General features: G+C 41.6%; 1 protein-coding gene across 3 annotated transcripts in view; it reads right to left on the bottom strand.

The window, feature by feature from the left end:
• The window catches only part of pag1 (phosphoprotein membrane anchor with glycosphingolipid microdomains 1), a 47,762-nt gene extending 25,900 nt beyond the window's left edge, over positions 1-21,862 (bottom strand). For all 3 annotated transcript variants that reach the window (XM_038725920.1, XM_038725919.1, XM_038725921.1), the window contains exon 1: positions 21,590-21,862. The gene's annotated coding sequence lies outside the window, so the exon portion shown is untranslated. The remainder of the gene's footprint in view (positions 1-21,589) is intronic.
• Between the last annotated feature and the right edge of the window lie 40 nt (positions 21,863-21,902).

Below are 21,902 nucleotides of genomic sequence, written 5' to 3'. Positions count from 1 at the left end.
GCTTGGGCGCAAAAATGACATCTACAATCTCCTCACTTCCTACCACAAAGTTGTTGTGTAAGATTTCCTAGAAATACACAACAACATTTGGAAACTTTACTTTTGAAAATTCACTTAGTGAACACTTTCATGTACTTTATGATACATTTACTGTAGGTGTGTACCGTACACATGAACATCGCATTCCCACTCTCAACTCCAACAAGGTTAAAGAGTCCATTAGAATGTGTGTGTGTTTGTGAGGGAGTGAAGTTTGACCCGGGGTACGCTTTGGTGTGGGGACAGTTGCCAATTGTATTCCAGCGAGAAGTCTAAAAATATTCTAAACACACACACGTACACACATAAGGGCAAACAGTTTGGGAACAGAGGGTGAAGAGAGGGACTCCCGCGAGGAATCAGTGGAATGTAAACAGGCCACCCACACACATAAAATCACACACACATACACACAGAGTGCTTCATCAGAGGCCGTGAGATGACGGCCTCATCTGGAAAAATATGCCCCAGAGAACAGTGCAGTTTGTAGGGATTGTTTGCCTCCTCTGTCCTCGCACTGTCCTCCATAACGCCCCATGAGAGGCTCCAGGATTGCAGCTGCATGCTGGGAAATATGTCAACCTTCACCCTTTTGTTTTGTACCAAACGTCCTGTATACAAAAACTGACAGAATTATGGGTATAATGATGCAGCTGCACTCAGCCACACTGAAGACATTAGGCTAAAGCTAAACCAGGGGTACTAAGACTTAATCAAAAAGTCAGACAGTATTATTCATATTATCCCCCACCTCAGTAATACAGTGCCCACAGACACACACACACACACAAATACACATTACTTCGTTCTAATCCTATGCATGGCTCAGATAAGAGACCTCAGCCCTTCTCCTGTTAATGAAACCCTCTGGGTCACTCACACCGCAATTTGTGTGCTCAGATACATCATTCAGTGGCAGTTCACATACCCAAGAGGCACTGCTTTTAGACAACTGTAATCAATTACACTTGTAGCAGAGCTGAACTTCACGGTAATGTGGTGGTCAGGGGCATGAATTCGACATGGGGCTTTTATTATTACACACGGGGTTGGCCAAACCCCTGCCGTCTTTAACACGTTCTCAGCCATATGACGCCATTGTTGTGTTATTAGGCCTATGGCCCACATAACCGGCTGCTCTAGAAATGACTTTCTGGGTCGCTGGGGGATTATTGTAGGGCTAACGCCACAGCACACAGTCCTGGGGGCCACAAATGGGTCAAACACTGCCTCATTTATAAAGCAGCACAAACAATGAAACCTGAAGTAACCTTGAGAGCTCGTTCCTTAGAGATCAGAAATCCACAAGTGGGCTCTTCTCACTTAATTAGTAGGAACAAGTCTAGACAAGCACCAGTAAACAGCAGCTAATTTCCTATGTTTTGGCCTCTCCTGGCCCTTTCCTGTTGTTCGTCTTGCCACTTAGCTTAGCATAGTTAGCCTTCCTTCTGCTTTTGGCTACCACAGCTATTGTTCTGCTGACAGGCCCCGAATAAACAGCTGGTTGCACCACGTGTTTCTCGCCACAAGTGCTACAAACAAATGACTCTAGGAGTTTGAGGTTTTGAAAGGATTGATTCATTGCATTTTTTTCTTATATTTTCTTTTGTTTATATTATGTGCACAGATTTATGAAGAGATTATCGTTCTTTGGTTTTGTTGTTTGTGTCCCCATGGCAAGTTGTACCTTTTATAATCCTTTAAAACAATAAATATGTGTTTGGAAAAAAAGATTCTTTCTTCAGCATGTGTGAAACTGTTCATTTCAAATTCTTTCATAGTGTGTTTTATTTGCGATATTGGCCATGATGACAATGACACGTTTGTCTAGAAAAACTTCATGGGTAAAGGAGAAAAAAAATTGCATCATTAATAAAATATAAAAGCCACGAAATGTAAAAATGTATTTCTAACTTTCAAAAGTGACTTTAAGGTGGAAATAAGTGTGTCTCTTAATAATCTAAATTCCAAGAAAATGTAAAGAAAGGAATACTTCAGGATTTGAAGAAACAGTAAACACTTGCATGACTGGAACGTTCATTTTATAATTTTTAACAACCTCTCCTGACTACTGCATATTAAGTATCACTTAGCTTCAAAAGCACCTTCTCCTTTGACTCCTAACTTCATTAAATACAAGGAGAGAAGAGAGACAATCAATCAATATGATAAAACAACACCCTTTATGTGGTTATACTGGCCTTATATTTCACTGTATGGTCATGATGGCCCATTAAATTAGCCAGACTGTACAGTAAAACAGTAAAAGAAAAGGAGTTGAGCTGAGAGCCCTGTGAAGATCCGGAAAGGTAAAGAAAGCTATGACGTTGTCCAAAAAGCCTCATTACTATCTCTTTCATTTCTACAGGAAATACAAGAGACAGTGAAAGGGCAGTAGAAGACATGAACTGACTGCTGAAGCGCCACAAGCTGCTGGGAGACTCAATATACCCCCTCGAGACAAGTGCCGAATGTCAGGACCTTTGGAAGGCCAAAAACTGAGCTGAGATCTGTAGCTCATGTTTTACACACATACACAGTCCTAAGTGAATACAGAGGCGCTTGTTATTCACCTCAGAGAGATTCCTATGAATAATTGATCAAGGCATGGAGCTGTTGATCCATATGATGATTCAATGATGAGCTCCATAGTGCAGATCCTGGGATTGTTGAGTGGAGCATCACAGATTCAGGGAATATAGGTTGGTTGTACAGTTCGCAAAAAAAAGTGTGACATGTGACATATGCTACAACCTGGACTCAAACCCTTAACACACGTGGTGTTCATTAGGGCACTGACCCATGAAGAGAAACTGCTGACAGTGCAGTGTTTCAGTTTTGAATGCAGCTTCATGGTCCTAAAATGACAGGGGAGATCGATTTAGACATAGCTTTGTGGCATTTAAAGGCAGATTGCAGGGTCTGTCAGGAGGTGGCGGGGGGGCTGGATTGGTTTTGGATCTGATAATTAAGACACCAAACAATGAATTGTAGGATTGAGAATAATCCAATAAAGACTTCATTTTTGTTGCAACTCTAGTGTAACATGATAAGATGGTCACCAAATCAATACACCTTTCAATTATGGATTACTTTTGAAGACATTATCAAGTAAAAATGCCGACTATGTCTGCAACCATTTATTGAAAACAACATTTGCTTTGCTTGATATGCTTGATATCATTATGCTTCGACCACCATTTAACTAACAAAACAAGCATCACTTTTGGCTCTGATTTATGGTGAACATCTGTCATTATGTTTGACCATAGATTCAATTATTAATCAATTCATTTAATATATCAACAGATTCATAAATAATTTAATTAGTTGGGGCCCTACAAACAACAGAGCAGCCTATATAAATCCAGAAAGTAAATCCATCCTTTGACTGCAAAATATTAAAGTTCTCTGAGTGCCCTCTCATCAGCTGTGAATTAATTCTGAATTATGCCATCATGTGAGAGTCAGTGTGTAAGAACACATCTGTGAGAGAGTGTTTTTGTTGTATGTAACACCCGGGCATCTACAAAAGCTTGTTAACATCCCTCTGATGTTCAGAGGTCAGACACCCTCCCCGGGCCCTGTTATCGCTCGGCAGGCAGTGTCACACTAAAGGCTGCGTGTCCCAATAATAGGCTGTAAAAATGACAACGCATAACTGCGGCCTCAAAGACAGTAAGGGATGCCTCGCCAGTTATCAAGCAACCTTGAAGTGTGGCATAAGAGCACACGAGAGATGACACATTCACACAAATGTGCCCTTAAGACTAATGCAACAACTCACATTCTGCAATCATCAGTGTGTGACTGAGATTGAAAATAGCAGGACAGATGGTCACTGTCAATATCTGCTGCAGAGTTGAAATAATCCTATAATAATTCTATAGTAACCATACAGTAATTGTACAGTTATTATAAGCTAGAAACGTGTTTATCCTTCATATCCTTTCATTCCATTATTTGTCACTCACACGCCGTAAGCCGAGCAGTTCAAGGGAATAATACCTGGTAGGTTTATGTACAGTAAATAATCTATTAAACCCTATTGTCATCCTTCTTTGTAGAGCTCAGCTGAGGATTCACTCATATCCTCTTCATCGTAAAAATATATACATGTATTTAAAACGCGGCTGTGATTTAGAGCATATACCAAATCTTTTTTTTACGTGCCTGTTCATTTGGTGTGATATGGCTCCATGTCAGTGTGTGCAGGAAGTCACAGGTAGACTGTGACTAAAGCAGCACCAGCTGCTGTGAATGCCACAGTAGCGAGTCACTGGCAGCAACTGAGCAATGAACATACAATGCACACAGTCTCACTCACTCTCTCTCTCTATCACACACACACACACTATGTAGAGGGAAAAGTTGTGTGTGAGTGTGTGTGTGGGTCCTCCTGCTCATTTGTTGTAATTCTCTCATAATCCTTTACTCTGCGAAATGACACAGCTGCCAGACATATCCTCTTTGCTGGCGCCTCAAACCTCCACTCCTTTCCTATCTCTCTCTCTCACACACACACACACACACACACACACACTCTAAAATCACAACATATATTAAAACAACATCCACAGTAATGGCGCATTATGATTAGTTATGCACTAGTAATAATAAAATGAGTCAATCAACAACAGTGCACAAATACACATTCACATTTACCATCATAACAACTAAATATTTGGAAACAAACAGGGACTCCATTTATAATGTACGATTTGTCATCGGCTAATTGTGACAGAATAAAAGTGGGTTGGGCTGGAGGAAGATCAAACAGTGCGCTAGCTTCCTGTTTGCAAGGACAGAACGCACCCTGTTTATGCAGCAGTTTTATTTAACAGACGGCCAAATATTAAAAAGCACCTAAGCGCCTTGCTTCCTAAGCCCCAAATCTGCAAACTCCCTCTGGTCGAGTGCCTTTTTGAGTAGCACCTAGTGAGGAAAACTGACTTGTATGTAATAACCTCACCTCTATTTGCATGAATTCAATTTAACCAATTGAGTTTTCAAATAAAAATCTGTGACTATACATTCATGAAGGTAAAATAAAGTCACGGGCTTCTCCAGGTTCAACATGAAGGAGAGGAAAAAGAGCAGGAAATCAGAATACGCAGTGCCCACACGCCTTGTTGGCACTTTGGTGATGCCAGTCTGTCCATCCATCCCTAGCAACCCTGTAACCCGGGGCGACAGGGCCTTGACGATGAACAGACTGAACAGAACTTGGTGGTTCTCCATTTGCTTGTTGCCAAGAGCCTGATAATGCAGACCTTTCAGATCTGCGCACACAGAGACAGGCACACACCGGCATAAAAACACTGCATGTGTATGCATGAAAACACAATACAAACGCACATATTTATAAAGCACATGCAAGCTATCATGCCTGCACACAATCACAAATGGAAAGAATGAAAGACAATGTCAAGCAAAAGCTTGTAAACACTTTAATACACACACACACACACACACACACACACACACACACACACACACACACACACAAGCTTGTTCCTCTGTGCTATTATCCATTATAAGTGATTGAGTTACTGAGACAGTCAATATGGTACCTCACATTGAGAAAAGAGAAATCAATGCTGTTACACTATCCATGCAATTCATCATCAGCTAACAGCACAAGACAATACAAAAAGACTGAGTCTAGACCTATCGACAAACAAAAGCCAAAAGACAGAGCAACAAAGTAGAGACACTTCTGTCAGTAACACCGTGCTGAGGCATGCGATGTCCAAATCAATTTGGAAACTACACTACAGTATTTGCCGAGAGATCCACCAAAGGAGGAGCAGATTGTGTGTTTCGTGTACAATACTGACAAAGATTCAGCGGTGCTGCGATCTGCTTCCCTGCAAATTCTTTTTGATTGAATTTCTGCACGCTTGGCTGACAACGTCAAGCTAGTGAAGCTCTCTACTAGAATAAACGAGCGCGGTATATGCTAACTTCCAACCGTCAGCGGATGCAAAATGACAGCGTGGAAAAGAAGTGGTAAAAAAGCTGGGAGTGAACCGGCAGTGCCAACATCAGAACAAATGGGATGTGAAGTGTTAGGAGAGCACCGCAGGGGGCTTTAGGTTACAATCTCTGCACAGTTTCTGTTTATTGATAGAATGCAGAAACGCACAGTACTCCTCTGCACACATTGACTGACAGCTATTGGTGCTGTTAGTTTCATTAACTCATGGTAGAAAAACACACGCTCTCCAGAACTTTCCCTGTTAAATCCCTCTGCAAGACATCTCTGCAGAGGCAAAACAGCTGGGCAGGAGTGTTGTCTGTCTGTAGACGTTGTGTGGCTTAAGCTAGCTTTTATGGTATTAAGACTGAGAGTAATGTGTGTGTGACAGGCAATTCCGAGTCATTAGCGCTGTTGCTTTCAGTGTACAGCATGCTTAATGAGAGGGCACGGCCACGCTGTCTGAGTGATTAGTTACTGTGTAGGCTGGGGTAGACAGGCAGAAACACAAAAACCCAGATTCATTTTAAATACTCAGTTTTTAGTCTACTATCGGCCACTTTTCATGTATATGTCACAGAAACTCCCTTTTGCGTGATGTAAATGACTATAAAGCAACGTTTACTTGAAGTCAAAGTCAACAAGATACCCCAAACCCACTGAAACCTAGCCCGCAGACACCGAGCCAGGGAACTGAATTAAAAGAAAGCCAAACCCTACCCGCTTTGTTTTTTTATGAGGCATTGTGTGGCTGAGAGGAGCCTAAAAATAACCTTCATAACATGGTTGAAAAGAAGCTAATCCCCCTGCCTCATTTGTTGCTCTGAGTCAGGCTTTTAATTTACCAGTTTATGGCCGGGTGTGTGTGTGTTTATTGCCATGATTCAGTGTGTGGTGTATGTGTGTGAGCATAATGACAAGGAAAGGGGAAAGGTGCTTGTGTGGGGATGGGAGAGGAGCAAACCGACAAATAATGTACAGTGAGAGAGCTGTTGTGGAATTCCCCCATCCTGCATCTCTGCACTGCAGCAGCCACTGCAGCCTGTTTTTATCAAACACCACACAGGAGCACTGAATCGGTGCTTTTTATTGTGAGATGAAAACAGGCTTCATCAGGCCATTCTTTATTGCTCCTGACAACTTGAGAGAGAACAATTCTCTGAACATTTATTCAACTCAAAGCAAGAATGCAGCAACAAAGCACACAGTGGAAAGAGAAACACCTACAAAGCTTATATAATTAACCTTCTTGGTCCAAGTGAACCATGATAATCTTTAGTATACCTTTTAGTGCAGGTAACATTGCTAATAACTTAATTAATCAATTAGCTTATCAACAGAAAAGGAATGTGCAACTACTGTTGATAAATGATTAATCATTATTCAAGCAGATTAATACATAATTGTTACTTGCAGTATTAGCCAGTAAATGATAAACAAGACAAAAGTCTACTGCCAAGTCTCTGTAAGGTTGTACTTGCACAGCTATGCTTTTAACTAAATGCACAGCTAACACAAAATTCGCTTTCCAAGTATTCAGTCATATATATATATATATAAGTATTGGGCAAATTGAAATGTGATGATGGAGGAAATGTCGGGTGATTTTTACAGATAATTTTAACATCCATCCCGAGGGGGTTACATGCATGTTTGAACCAATTTCTTTAGACTGATTTCAGTCTGAACCAAAGTTGTGGTCAAACTGGCTGACAGACAGATTGACAACACCTTCCCTAGAGCCATGGCGCTAGTAATGCAAAAAAAACCCACACAAATATATTCAGCCGGGGTTCCAAAGATCCAATTTTCATTCAAGCACTCATTCATTGCCAAAGACATTTTACTGATGCTTTGATTTGATCTTTCAGATGATCCAATTTTTAGTCCAAGACTAATAAGGAACAGTATTAGGAAAATTGGCAAGAAGGATAACATTAGATTGGAAAATTTTACATCTGAGGGCTAAGAATGTTGTGTCTGTTATGTCTAGAGATTCAGCATCAAGTAGGTCTGATTACAACTTGGATTTCCTGCTGTCACTTCCTAGTCTGAGAGTTGCCATTGGCTCGGTTCCCCAAATTCCTCCTATCCTCAGCTCCATCCCTCCATTCCTCCATTCCTCTGGACCCAGAGATACTCCTGAATTCATCTCTGAGTGAGTCATATCAAAACCTCCACCTAAAATCCAAATAAAGTTCAACTGTTTTATTTTATTTATTTATTTCACCGTTAACTGTTATCCCCCCACATCCTCTAAGCTTGAATTTAATGTTTGAATTTCTGTTTCAGATCTCCCCAGCGTACAAAGAATGTTTGCAGAGATGCAAAAAAGTGTCCCAGAAAGTTAAAGCCCTACATTAGAAATCAGTAACATATCCCACGCATCATCCTGAACTCTGTCAACTTGAAAGAACACACCGAGAAGCACTTTTCTACACCTCATTGTGCAGGGTTCCCCTTTTTTCTCCCTGTCCTTTCTTTTCTTATTTTCCACTTCCCTCTTCTCTTCTGGTCTCCTTGCTACTCTTTTCATCTTCACCCCTCCCTTCTAATCCTCCATTTTCTTTATCTTTTCTCTCCTCCCATCATTTCCTCTCCCTTTTTTCTCCTTTCCATGGTCCCTCAGTATTTGTAGAAAGCTCAGGGGCCTGGCTCCGGTTCAAAACCTTTTTATGTCGCTGTTCACTGCAGCTCAGCAGAGCACCCTGCTGTGGTGGGTCTCTTCAAGCTCACATCTCTCTCTCTTTTAAAAAGGTCCATCTCTCTCTCTCTCTCTCTCTCTCTCTCTCTCTGGCACTCGGATCACTTCCCTTACCAGAAGCTGGAAGGTAAACAACCTTCATCCTCCCCTCCCTCTTTTTCTGCCTCTTGTCAAAGCTCTCACTCCTGCTCTCTGAGAAAAGGTGCAGCTTCCGCAACGCAACTTAAGCGTTTCAGCTTTTGTAGGCCTTTTTCAAACGTGCTACTCCCTCGACCAAGTGTGTACTCTTCACAACCTCACTGAGCTGGGAAAAAAAGATCATACAAGTCAAAGATAAGCATTTGACATAGCTTTGTGTGGATGCAGCAGTCAGGTTTGACCTCTGATGTTTCTTATACCTTCTCAGCCTCATATTCCTGTTATGCTCTGATATATTTTTGTATTAAACTGACAAAATATTTGCATTATCTTCTAATCTGATAATAGTTTTTTTGTCTAATCGATAATTGGACATCAACCAATTGCTTGTTTCGTCCAACATGTTTAAGTTACTTTCATAGACAAAAAGCAGCTAATCCTCACATTGGAGAGGCTGGAACCAGACTGGAATTTTGCCGAATTATAATGCAGCCAAATACGTCAAAGAATAAGAAAATGGTACAACTTTCTAATACGCTAAGGTTTATAAGTTCTAACTTAGCCTATAGAGCTGTTTTTCTTCTGATAAAAGGCTGCAGAGGATCTGTACTAAAATCATTTTAATAACAACTTCTTCTTCTTAATGGCTTCCTAACATTCACAACAGCATTATTACCAAATAGAAAGGATAAACCTTGGCCAAAGGAATCTTTCACAGTCTGACAACCCCAACTTTTTAGCATTAGTAAATGATGTTTTAGTCATTAATAAAGCCATTAGTTAACAACAAAGAAACCCTTTATAAGGTGTACCAAAAAGAGGAATCTGAGTAATCAGTCAAGGGCATATTTTGGAACACAGTTTGCACCAAAAAAGTCTTTTTTTTTTCTTTTTCTTTTTTTTTTGGATGATGACCTGGATACCATATTGTGCCAGACAGATTTTACTTTAACAAGAGAGTATTAATATACTCCTTTGTCTGTTTTATTTAATTATGTATTGATTTGTCACCGGGCCAGACAGGGGGGCAGACACGGGGATGGGGGGGCACAAACAGACAGCACAGAGAAAGGACAAGACCTGTAAGAGAAGGGGGATGGAAGGTGGGGACAACAGGGAAAAGCAGTGGGAAACACCAATTGCAGAAAGCACGTTCACAACCGGACCGAAACCCACCACAAGCATCCCCCCCCGCCAACCCCCACCGCCATGCCCGCCGCCCGCCCCCTCCCCCCAACCCAGACCCACACACAGGACCCACAGAGAGGCAGCCAAGCACCGAGCACCACCACATCCGCACAGCGCGCGAGTCAAAATCACCACCCGCGCACCGATACCAACAACCGCGCGACACCCAAGCAGAGTGGCTACCCACCCCGCAGCAGCGGCACGCCAAATACAGGGCAAACACCGGCCCCCCGCCCCCCCCGCCATCACCACGCCCCCCCGCCAACACCACGCCATCACCCAACATTCAAAAAAAACAAAAACGAGTCCCCCACGCCCGCACTGCGATGCATCCAAGAATCAACCCACCCCCAGACACACCTACCGGCCGCACGGGACCCTGACCAGCAAGGTAGTACACACCCAGCCCCATTAAGTGATAAAGTTGATCAAGGGGAACCAGAGAGATTGGAATTGTGTCAATTTGTTTTTTTTTATAGCAGACATTTTCTCCATGCTAATGTGATCTATAAGGTGATTCCGATATTGGGTGATACTTATATTCTTTTTGGCCTTCCAAAAAAGTATTGAGGTTTGATACAAAGCTCTAGTTGTCCAAATAATCTAAAGTCTTGCAAAAGTATCCTATAAATTCTTATTCATCAAATAAATGCCCCCTTTTCTGTTAGTACAGTGAACATGCCCAACACGTTAACCTTTTATCAGGCAATCTAAGAAAAATATCAGGGGCTGACTGTCCGGGGACTGAAAGGACCCAAACTTACCTCAACAATCAACTCTTTGTTCTTCCACTTGGCTCAAACATCTTTTCTCCAATTCTATTTACTCATTCATTCAGAACTCTCTCTCTCTCTGTCTAATTCTCTGTCTGTGTCACTCCCTCCTCATATCGTTCCCTTTTTTTCCTTCCTTCCTTTACGTTTTGCCATTGTTTACTCCTGTATGAAGCATATTTACCAGCAGCCAGCAGAGGAAAACAACCAGCCTATTCAAAGAGCTCACCAGTGACAGAGCTGGATAAAGGGAGGAGAAGGATGGAGTGGGGAGAAACAGGGGGAGACGGAGAGTAAATTCCCTGGTTAACTTGTGGATATTAGTAAGCAATCCCCTCATGTCAGAGAAAACACAACATGTGCAAACAGTCCTGGCTATAATTGCATCCTTATCAAGGTTTCTTACAATTCTCATGTTGCAAATTGTTGCACTCAGACTCGACCACACACACGCTGTCTGTCTCGCTCTCTCTCATCTTCCCACACGCACGCACACACACACACACACACACACACACACACACACACACACACACACCACGCTCTCTGGTGACATAATGTCCTATAGTCCATTAACAAATACTGTCCCGGCAGTAAACAGTCATTTGCAATCAGGCTAAAGGCTACTCTAAATGGAAAAATGGATAGAACTACCCAGCTCATTTCCTTTGCACCAGTCAGATAATAGCTTCAATCATACACTCTGAGCCTAATACAATAACCTTAACAGTTGTGATAGTTTGTTAGTGACATTTGGCTTCCACACACGCAAAGAAAATCTGAGCACATTTTTTTAACTTCGGTGAAAGTTGGCACATGAATTTGCACCAGCAGCAAGCTGTCTTTAGTGGACAGTCTAAAATAGAGCAAGTTGTTGTAGCTTGGTAGCCGAGTCACACCAACCACTTTTATTTAACTCTCTATTCTCTGTTAGAGTATAAACTGTTCCAGCACTAGCATGTTCGTGTCTGGCTAAAAAGTTAGCGGTTAATTCACCAGTTGCGGTAGTTTATCAGCCCACCCTGCGAGTAGTCCCTACGTCAAGCTTCTGGAACCCTGAAAACGAGCAGATGAAATTTGCTGTTGCAATTTCTGGTGCCACCAGGCCTTTGGTGCTGAACCAATTAGTCAGAGAGTTAATCTAGAACAATTTTAATTAACTATTCATCATCTCAGCCATTTTTCAGGCAAAGAAAGACTGCTATTAGCTGGTTCCAGCATCTCAAATATGAGGATGTGCTGCATTTCCCTGTTTTATATCTTCTTTTTTAGGGTTTTGGACTATTAGTCAGAAAAAACAATTGATAGATGACTGTGCAATTAATTGTAGAAAAGAAACTGTTGAATAATAATGAAAAATAGAACTCTGCATTGCTCCTTCCACTCCACACATACTAAACCCCAATTCACACTTATTACAATGTTTGACCTGGGAGAGCTCTATCTTTCACTTCATTTCCCACAGTTCTCGCTTTTCTTTTCTCCCCTTTCTGTATTTTCTCTCACCACATTACTACACTGGCAAGTACAAAACACTTGAAAAGGCTGGCCATTAAGTAATTTCTGCCTTGTAATATTGGATTATCAGAGTGCACGCATAGCAGAACAAATACCCACACCTTGTTTGTCTATGGCTTATATTAATACACCGGTGCCCATAGATAACAGGGGCATTTCCTATTATGAGCCTGCTTGGGAAGAGGGAGGTATGTTTTAATTGTATGTCTGTGTCTGTGTGTGTGTGTGTGTGTGTGTGTGTGTGTGTTCTAGATTGCCTATGCTCAAGATCGATGCCAGTGGCAGGGATGCAGGTTTTCAGACATTTACCGACAGAGAAAGAAAAAGTGAGACCAAGTACCCCACTGGTAAGAGAGTGCAAAGATAAAGGGTAGAGAGATGGTTGATAAATATAGAAAGGGGAATGGAAAGGAGACAGATAAAGGGGAAATGTGAATAAGGAGGTAAGAGATGGTGGGGGGGGGGGGTGGGGGGGTGGGGGGGTGTTGCAATGAGAAATGAGATAGATATATAGAGAAGGTGTAAAATGGTGTCAGCCAGCCTGAGGTCCTTGGTGATGGATGGAAGCCAATCCACTGGCCAACCAACCACCCAGAGAGCACAAAACCTCACCACTATCACCTGATGTGTTATGTGCATCGCCACTACGTCCACTTTATAGGGAACGGACTATACATGATACACACACACACTTCACTGCAATAAGTAAATATTCACACACAGAGACGTCAGAAAGCCAACCAACAATCATCTCTTTGTCTTTTCATCATGTCCCCAATGACCCTCTTTCAGCTCCAGTTATAAACTGCCCATGAACAGACATTTTGTTTCTCTCCAAACACATGACGTCAAACACCTGACCCTACAAACACATGATGACCTTACTAACATTGAAAGAAAAGTGTCTTACTGTATTGTGCATTTCTTATATTGCAAAAACAAAAGTGGACCAAATCTTTGTAGGCAAAAATGCACACACACAAATGCAGAGAAGCACCAAAGGCTTACTAATAGGGATGGGGATAATTTTTATTGATATTGATACCCTTATTGAGACTGCTTAACAATCCGATTCTTTATCGATACTTTACTATTTTTTAGTGATGGTTATTTGGTAAGACCAGACCCAACGGGCATGAGGTAGGCCTGCATGGTATGAGGGAAATATTCAATGTGCAATAATGTTATATATTGAGATGACATATCACTTGCAATAAATAAACACATATTGAAGGGTACATATTAACTGCCTGGTTGTTTTTAATTTAATATTTTAAATACAACTAAATGTTGTTTCTAGAGCAGCAACATTAATGTTTACAAACAGCAAAGTAACTCAATAACTTTATCTGACATCACAAGTAGTGAGTGACGTTCAGAAAGAACAACATCAGTCTGTATCAGTCCCTCCTCCTCTCTCGCTGGCTGCAGGTAAGTTACCAGGTAGGAGGAGGAGCGGCTGGTTTGTCTCAGCCAGCAGTTTTTAAGACTACAGATCAGTCTGTGCTCCAGACAGACAGCTTTCTATTTAGCTTGTTTTTAACATTTGGCTAATGCCAAGCTAGCGTTAGCAGTGTTTGTATAAAACATACAGGATGAGATACTGAGGACAGAGATGATTAAATTAACCATTTCTACATGTTTAACGTTACATTACAGACAGGTGTATTGATAAAGTATTGTCTTTTTACTTGCGAAGTTTTTATTGCACGTACGTACAGTAACGAGCGTCAGTGTCATCAACTAACGTTACAGTAATTTGGAGCTAACTTCACCCTCACCGTAACGTTATTCCACCGCGACGGCGCCTCTCGCTCTGCTGCCGCTGTGTATGTAGGAGCCGACAGAGAGCGGGCGTTTCAGATTAAATCAGATTTGACGCTCGAGACATAACGTTACATCATAGGACCCGCAAGTCTCGATAAGCTCGAACCTTATTGATTTTCGGGTTTTGAGAAATTTTGGAATCGGGTCCTTTTGGAACCGGGTCTCGATCCCCATCCCTACTTACTTATATGTGCAGAAAGCCACACAGGTAAGGCAGACAGAAAAATAGAAAAAACGATTCTTACACAAAGAAACCGATGTTATTCTCACAGAGAAAAGACATACAAGTAAGGAGCACAGAATATAAATAAGGCTCAGTACGTGCATAAGTTTTATGCAGACCTTTGTGTATACTGTATGTGTGTCCTTAATGTGCATTTACAGTATATGTGTATATGTGTCTGAACCAGTGCAGTGCTTTAGCCAGCAGACTGTGGGATGAGGATCCTCGCCTTGGGTAACATTATAGCATCCCAGCCCTGCAGTGTGTGACTGTGTGTGAATGTCTGCTGCATCAGCAGCACTTTACACTGAAGAGAAGGGACAGTGTATACACTCTCTGTTCACTCACCCTTGCCTCTACTGTCCCGTCACCTCAGCTCATGCACGCACTCTGCATGCGGTTGATCATTTATCCACCGTAAATTCATACTTTGTTCATACATAAGACATGCACAGCGCATTTCAGTCACTCAATGGTGTGACAAGTTGTATTTGGCAAAAATAAAAAACACACTTCCCATAAACCACACCACCTTCGGGTGCAGAGAGGGTGTTGCTACTTGTCCCCTTCCGTTCCTTGGCATCACTCCATTTGACTTCAAGAGCTAGAGGCAACAAAGCAGATAAACTACCCGTGATAGCAGTGTATATATAGGTAGGCCAAGACGAGAGTCTAACTTAAATATAGATGTGTGGGTCTGTCGGCAAAGTAAAATGGTTTTCCTGAAAAGTCCAACCTGGTGGCACACAATGTAAAAGCAGTGTAGAGTCCATCAGAGGCAGAGGCAGAGGCAGAGACATTTGAGTCAACTGACCCAGAATAACTGAAATAATGTGTCACTTTGTCTTAGTGATATATTTCTCCAAAAGTAAGACGTTTGGACGTTCTTTCTCGACACACTTTTCCAAATTTCATTTCTTTGCTTTGAGCGTCATGACAAAAATTCCCTTCACCTGCATTGTGTTGTGTTGTTGACCAGAAATCTCAGAGATCGATCTCAGCATCTCAGCAGATAAAAGCCATCTAAAAACAATCTACAGGGCTAGATACTACAAGGCAAGTAAAACTTGCTTTTAGTTAGTGAAAGATATGACATGCCTATTTGCTTTCTTGCTTTCTTTCTTCTGCATGGCAAATAAGAAGCTGCTGCCTGAAGCTGCTTCGTCTAGCTAAGCATATATAGAAACAGAAGGAAATAGCTAGCCTGGCTCTTAGCATGCTTTAGAGATTCTAGTAGGATTTTGTTACCTTTGGACTGTTTCCTCCTGTTGCCAGTCTTTATGCTAAGCTAACTGTCTCCTGGCTGCAGCTTAATATTTAGCGTACAGACATGTGAGTGGTATCAATCTTCTCATCTAACTCCCAGGCAAGACAACAAATAAATGCAAGTAGGCTATTTCCCAATAAAACTACTCCTTAAGTATGAAAGATCATTCTTGGCTTTGGAAATAGTAGTTTAACAGAACAATGCCAACTCAAGAGTAACTTACTTGCTTTTTATGTCAAGTTCTATCTTCATGACACCTAAGCAAACTCTATTTATTGATGAAGACTGTGTGATACAGTTGAAAGTTCTGAATAGAGCTTCAGTGTTTTCCTACATGTGAAGGTAAAGACAGTGTACCAGAAGGCAAGTCATTTCAAATTCCTCTCTCGGTGTAGGTTTTAACATCAGGGGCTGAATACATAATACACACATACCCACAATTCCAGGGAAGAGGAACTCTGATTTCCCATTAGATCTTCCCAGAGGCCATCTCAGTTAATCACATCCGCAGTGTTTACTTGACTTGAACACACCACGCTCTCCCTCAACACTTTCTCTCTCTCTCACTCTCTCTTTCTCTCTCTCTTGCTCTGTCACACAGCAGCACAGAGCTGAGGTCTGTTTCTGCACTGTAGCAGAGAGAGTCTGCACACAACACAATAACAGAGCTGCAGAACAGTCGAACACGCTGAAACACCCTGTTATCCTTGAGAAAATTGCTAAGGGCCACCTTGAGTTGATAACAGTGTGTAGGGTCCGTGTGCTGTATGTGTGAAAGAGGTAAACAAACTGTGTAATATGTGTGTAAGTGGAATCTGATGTGTAGGCAAGTGTGTTTGATTTAATGCGTAAGTTGTGCATGTGTCCATACAGAAGGGCTTATTTCTGTGTGTGCATGTGAGTAACATGTAGGTGCATGTGTACTGTATATCTGTTTTGGCTGGTAAGTGTGTGTGCATGTTTGTGGGCAGGATGATTCAGGATTCTAACCACTGTATGACAGGACAAACAAGTTTATAGCTTCAACAATGTGTAAGGTATTGCTTGCAAAGACACACACACACATACACACACACGTGAGATTTGGAATTCCTGAGCATGGTATGCTCACATAATAAGCTCAGCTGTTTCTTGTCTCAAAGGTGTTGGTCTTTTCTATTAGCAGTAAAGCGTGGAAAACAAAAATACAAGTCTCCATAGAATAAATTTAAGTCTATGTAATGTCCCTGAAAGAGATTTTTTCAGTATAATTGTGTATGTTTGTGTTCATGCCAATTGTCTAAAACGGAGCATGGCAATGGGCTTGGTCTATAGCAAAAAGGCGCAAGATAGCTGTGGCCACCCTATAGTAACCGCAGGTTTCTATCTATGAGGCTGAAATTTGCCATGGAGATCAAGTGTTTGTTTGATGTTGTTGCATCGCTCCCCATACTGGAATTTATTTTTATTTAATAACCGCATAGGGATGGAGCCGTAAAATGTGTATCTCTACTACAAATTCTCCTACTGGATAGTAAATCTAGTATATCTTGTCTGAATATAAGTCTGAAGCTCCACATTTTGAGATTCGGTTAGATGATAGATTAACTTGTATAATCTTTAACATTTTACTTCAGAAGAACATTCGGTAGAGTCCCTGCTATAAATAAGCTGTGAGAGCATTTCCTGGTAAGTATGATAAGTATTTGTCATCTGTCTTTCTCATGTGCTGGTTTTACTGTGGGAATTTACATTTCTGAGCCGAATGCAGCTCTAAAACCTGTTGAAGATCCATAAACTCTGTCAAGTGCACCCTTTGGATAGTGTGCACTTGTGTCCCTTCAGAAGATGAGGCACTCTGGGTGCTCTAATAACTACCATAAATGTGATTTTAAAAACAACAACAAGTAGCCTTTACACTGTACAGAACAGATGAAAAATCAATTGTGCAAGGCTCTACAATGTTGAGGAGACTGAGAGGAGCACCAGTGATAACCCAACTGTTGCGCTCTAGATCAATATCCTCTATTTTTTTTATTAGAATTGCTGTCCCCTTTTTTATTCACCTTATCTGTCATGCCCTCCGTCTAATAGCTTTTTCTTGCTCAATCACCACTTCACTCACTGACTGAATCTCTGTTTCTCTGTCCTATTTTTCCCTCTGTGCCCTCTGATCTTTACAAGCAGAGGAGACAAGGCAGTTTGAGCAGCTGCCCCTAATTCGGCTGGAGTGAAGTGCAAAGTTAACGATCGAGAAATATTCACTACATACTTGTTACATTGCAGTTCGGTGAGGCCTTAATTTACAGCACTATACAATATTGGCTTTTATGCAGGGGTGGGAATGGAGACCAAAACCCTGTCAGCTCAGCTCATGAAACTGCATATATGTGATGCTTGTTAATGTTAGCTACACAGAAACACAAATGGGTGTTTCCTTGACAACTGGCAGCTAACAAGAATCAGCCCACAGAGGCTTCCCTCAACCACAGTCTGTTTACTGATAATTGACTATGGTCTGGATCTTGAGCATTTCCTCTTTCTTAGCAAAAAACCCACACGAAAGATGAAACTCCACATCTTCCTAAAATAAACAACAAGATGTTAAAAAAGTTGGGCACTGTGAAAACAAAGCAGATGTCAACTTGAAAATGGCATTTTGGTTTTGTTATGTCCATGAAAGATGATGATGTTTTGGAGACTTAGTCTACAGCTATAACATCCCCTCCTGACCAACACAGCAGGAACTGCTTCTAAAGGGAAGATAATTGCGTTTCACTTCTGTATTTTGCTCTGTTCCAGATCAATGAAAGAAAAAAAAAACTGCAGCAACAGCACATAACAGTATTTTCCATTTTCATATTAGAGTCCTGCTCAATCCAAAGAAAGCCTGACATTTAACAAATATTCTTTGGTAGTCACAGCAACACGTGCTTCCTCCAGACTCAATCCTCAGTCTAATTCCCCGATGTGTGTGTATCATATGGACAGGGGTGTCAAAGGGCGTACAGGGTAATTGGGGTGCGGAGGCAAACACTCCACTGTTTGCCTACCGATGATGGCGATGAGGTTCTCGCTTGTTAAACCCTAAGTGAGTGTGAAATGTGTGCAAAACAACATTTTGACAGCCTATGATTAAACTCTACTTTCTCAACAGTCAGACAGAGTGCCATTTTACTTTACTCTTTCGGAAGCAGGACCAGTATGGCAACATCACTGTGTTCTCTATCATACCAGACCCATTATGACTAGTTTAATGAGTGCGGAATTACAGGCAGCTGTTCAGCCTTGCCACTCCTGAATAGGGAACAGTGCAGGTCATGCAAATGACTCTCTACTAAGTGATTTCACCACAAGGTGCTATGACTCAAAAGCCTACATCAAGGATTGAACAGGCTGGCTATGGTTAAAGAAGATTTGAATGGTTTTGCTCTGAAATACTTCCTGAAGAAACTGACAAACACTTAAAGGAATAGTTCAATACTTTGGGAAATACATTTATTTGCTTTATTGTCCAGACTTAGATGAGAGGATTGACACCCCTCCAATATCTGTCAGTTCAATATGAAGCTAGAGCCAGGAGATGGTTATTAGCTTGTGTAAAGACTGGAAACTGTTAGCCTGGCTCTTTCTGCCTATGAAACTCACTAATTCAATCATTTGTACAAGAAATATAGTGTAAAAACGTCAACTTGTGATTTTAGGGGGGGTTATGTGTCAAACTGTTTGTTGGCCAGGAGCAGTGACTTCCTAGAGTCTCCACCGGTGGTGTGGAAACCTCATGGAGAAAACAAAAAAAGCAACTTGTGTTTTTTGCTTTGGGTTTTGTGCGGATTGAACAAAATGCAATGTGTTTATTAGAGCATGTTATAGGTGCTGGTAGGCAGATCTTTTTAACCTTTGGGCAGAGCCAAGCTAGCTTTTTACTCCCCCTTCCAGTCTTTATGCTAAGCTAAGCTAACCATCTCCTGGCTCTAGCTTCATATTAAACTGACAGATATGGGAGAAACTATATCATGAGTTTGGCTGTAATAAATCACAATTTAAGCAGTGTTTTCAGACTTCAGTTGGCTCAATGTGGATGTAGTCTAAGGCTAAACCCTCCTATCCAAGCTGGACAGGAAAATGTTTGGACAGCTTGAATGTGATCCTTTCAATTAATGGATGAGTGAACAAAAGGCTATCCATATCAACCCAAAACAAACTCTCCTTGGACTCGTTGATACAGTTTAGGAAAGTCCTTGGTCCTTTTGCTCCTCACTCATCTCCTGTCTTACGTGAAACAGCTGCACATACCTAACCTCGTCTCCATCCAAATACCAGCACTGGCAGCATGGTATGAATACTCTGAACTTAAAATTGTCACAAAGCATTTGCCATGTTGCTGTCCTCTTACATTCACCACCTCAAAGTCAATGGTTTACAGAGTGACAGAGATTTAGACATACACTGACATCCAGCTCTAACCCTCTGACATGTGCATGTTATAAGCTGCAAAAGCCTGCCAGCTGCTTTCTTATAAACACAATACAATGACATGAAAACTAGAAAGGGTGGCCACATTTTTTTTTATCATTCAGCTTATTTTGCTTCCATGCTGGACTTGAACACAAAATTGTGGGGCTTAATGTGGCTGTGATGTGATGTTCTACACTCACTAGGCTCGGTTACAGATTAGGATTCAAAACATGAGTTGTGGCAAAGCGTTGTGTATTTATTTACCACGTTCCATGAAAAGATGTCAGTTGGATGAAATGCTTTTTCATTAATGTTTAGCATAACACAAGGAAGTGCAGTGAAAGCAAAGGGAAGCTAAAACAAAGTGCAAATTGTGTTTGCTTAAGTGAATGTCAACTTCTGTGAAAGCCAGCCTGCTGCAGGGTAGATGCCCTGCCAGCAGCTCCTATTCAACAACATCAACACAGACTGAGGGGAGGGGGTTTCTAATGGTGGCATTTGGCTCTATGTGCCTATGTGTGTATGCGAGAGAAAGTGGGGAGGGGGTTTGGGGAGAGCTGACAGAAAAAGTGAAAAAGGGTGTTCATTTTATTTGGCTGATTTACAATTACAGAGGAAGATGGTTGGAGAATAGCGTGTGCCTCTGTCTCACCATGCATCAGATATGCACATACAGTATGTATGTTTGTTCATGCGTGCATGCCAGCTCTACACTATAAGGAAGGAGAGGCCACCTACTTGTCAGTGTCAATAAGGACAGTGCTGTTTATGCATGTCTGAGGGCATCTAGGGTCAAGCAACATCCACACACACACACATACATGCAGTATGTGGTATGGTGTGTGTGTGCTGTGACTAAAACCACTAAGGGGGAAGTTAATTTGCATCTCAAAAACAAGCACAGGCATATTTCACACAAATGAAAATATAGTTTCCCATAGATATAATGGTAAGCCTTTAAAATCACATTCATTAATTTAATTAAGGTATGTGGTTATAGGAATGTGAAGGTAACACCAAGGTTATACAGTTAGATTTTATCAGCAATAAATTGCAATAAAGTAAAGCAAAATCATAATGAGTTTTCCCTTAAAAATGAACCTGATACATTTTAACATGGACGGGACACAAAAAACTGCAAGCCAGTTTTAAAGAAGACTAAATGAAGAAAGCAGAGCAGAGAGAGCTAGCTGTCACCACACTGTTTAATATTAACTGGAAAAGCGAATGGCTTTAGTGGAGGGCAACAAGTCTGTTCCGGTTTGACTATGACCGCTAAGTTACTCAAATTTCGCTTTACTGCGACCGCTGAGGCTGCCGCAGTCTCAACTACAGAACAGTCTCTGTCAGTGAAGTTTCCCAGTGCGTCCCTCCACACACACACACACACACACACAGACACACAAGTCCTCAGCACAGTGCAGCAGTGACAGGACAAATAAAATAAGAACACAACTTTTACATACACATGTGAAGATAGGAAACGAGCGCTTACCCTAGAGAGAGACTGAAAGAGAGAATAGGGGGGGACTCTCCAAAAAAATTAAAATCAGCATTCAGTGGCCGGTTTAAACAGAAAGTGGTTGGATATGTTCAGTGCGCGTTAATCCTCCGTCTAAACCTGCCGGCGGTACGTGAAAGAAACGAAAGCGGTGTGTTGTCTGCGGAGGCTACAGAGAGAGATGCGACTCGTTTCTTCTCCCTGCGCACATTTCTGGACGCGAGAGACACGGAGCTGTTCATCTCAGTCTGCTCTGCTCTGGGCACAACACCGGGCAGGACGCTGGTGGGAGGAGGAGTGCCTGAGA

Source organism: Micropterus salmoides, unplaced genomic scaffold, assembly GCF_014851395.1.
Source record: "Micropterus salmoides isolate LMB-PRFRI ecotype aquatic unplaced genomic scaffold, ASM1485139v1 Ms_hic_scaffold_17, whole genome shotgun sequence".
Lineage (NCBI taxonomy): Eukaryota > Metazoa > Chordata > Actinopteri > Centrarchiformes > Centrarchidae > Micropterus > Micropterus salmoides.
This window is presented reverse-complemented; position numbering and strand designations above follow the sequence as displayed.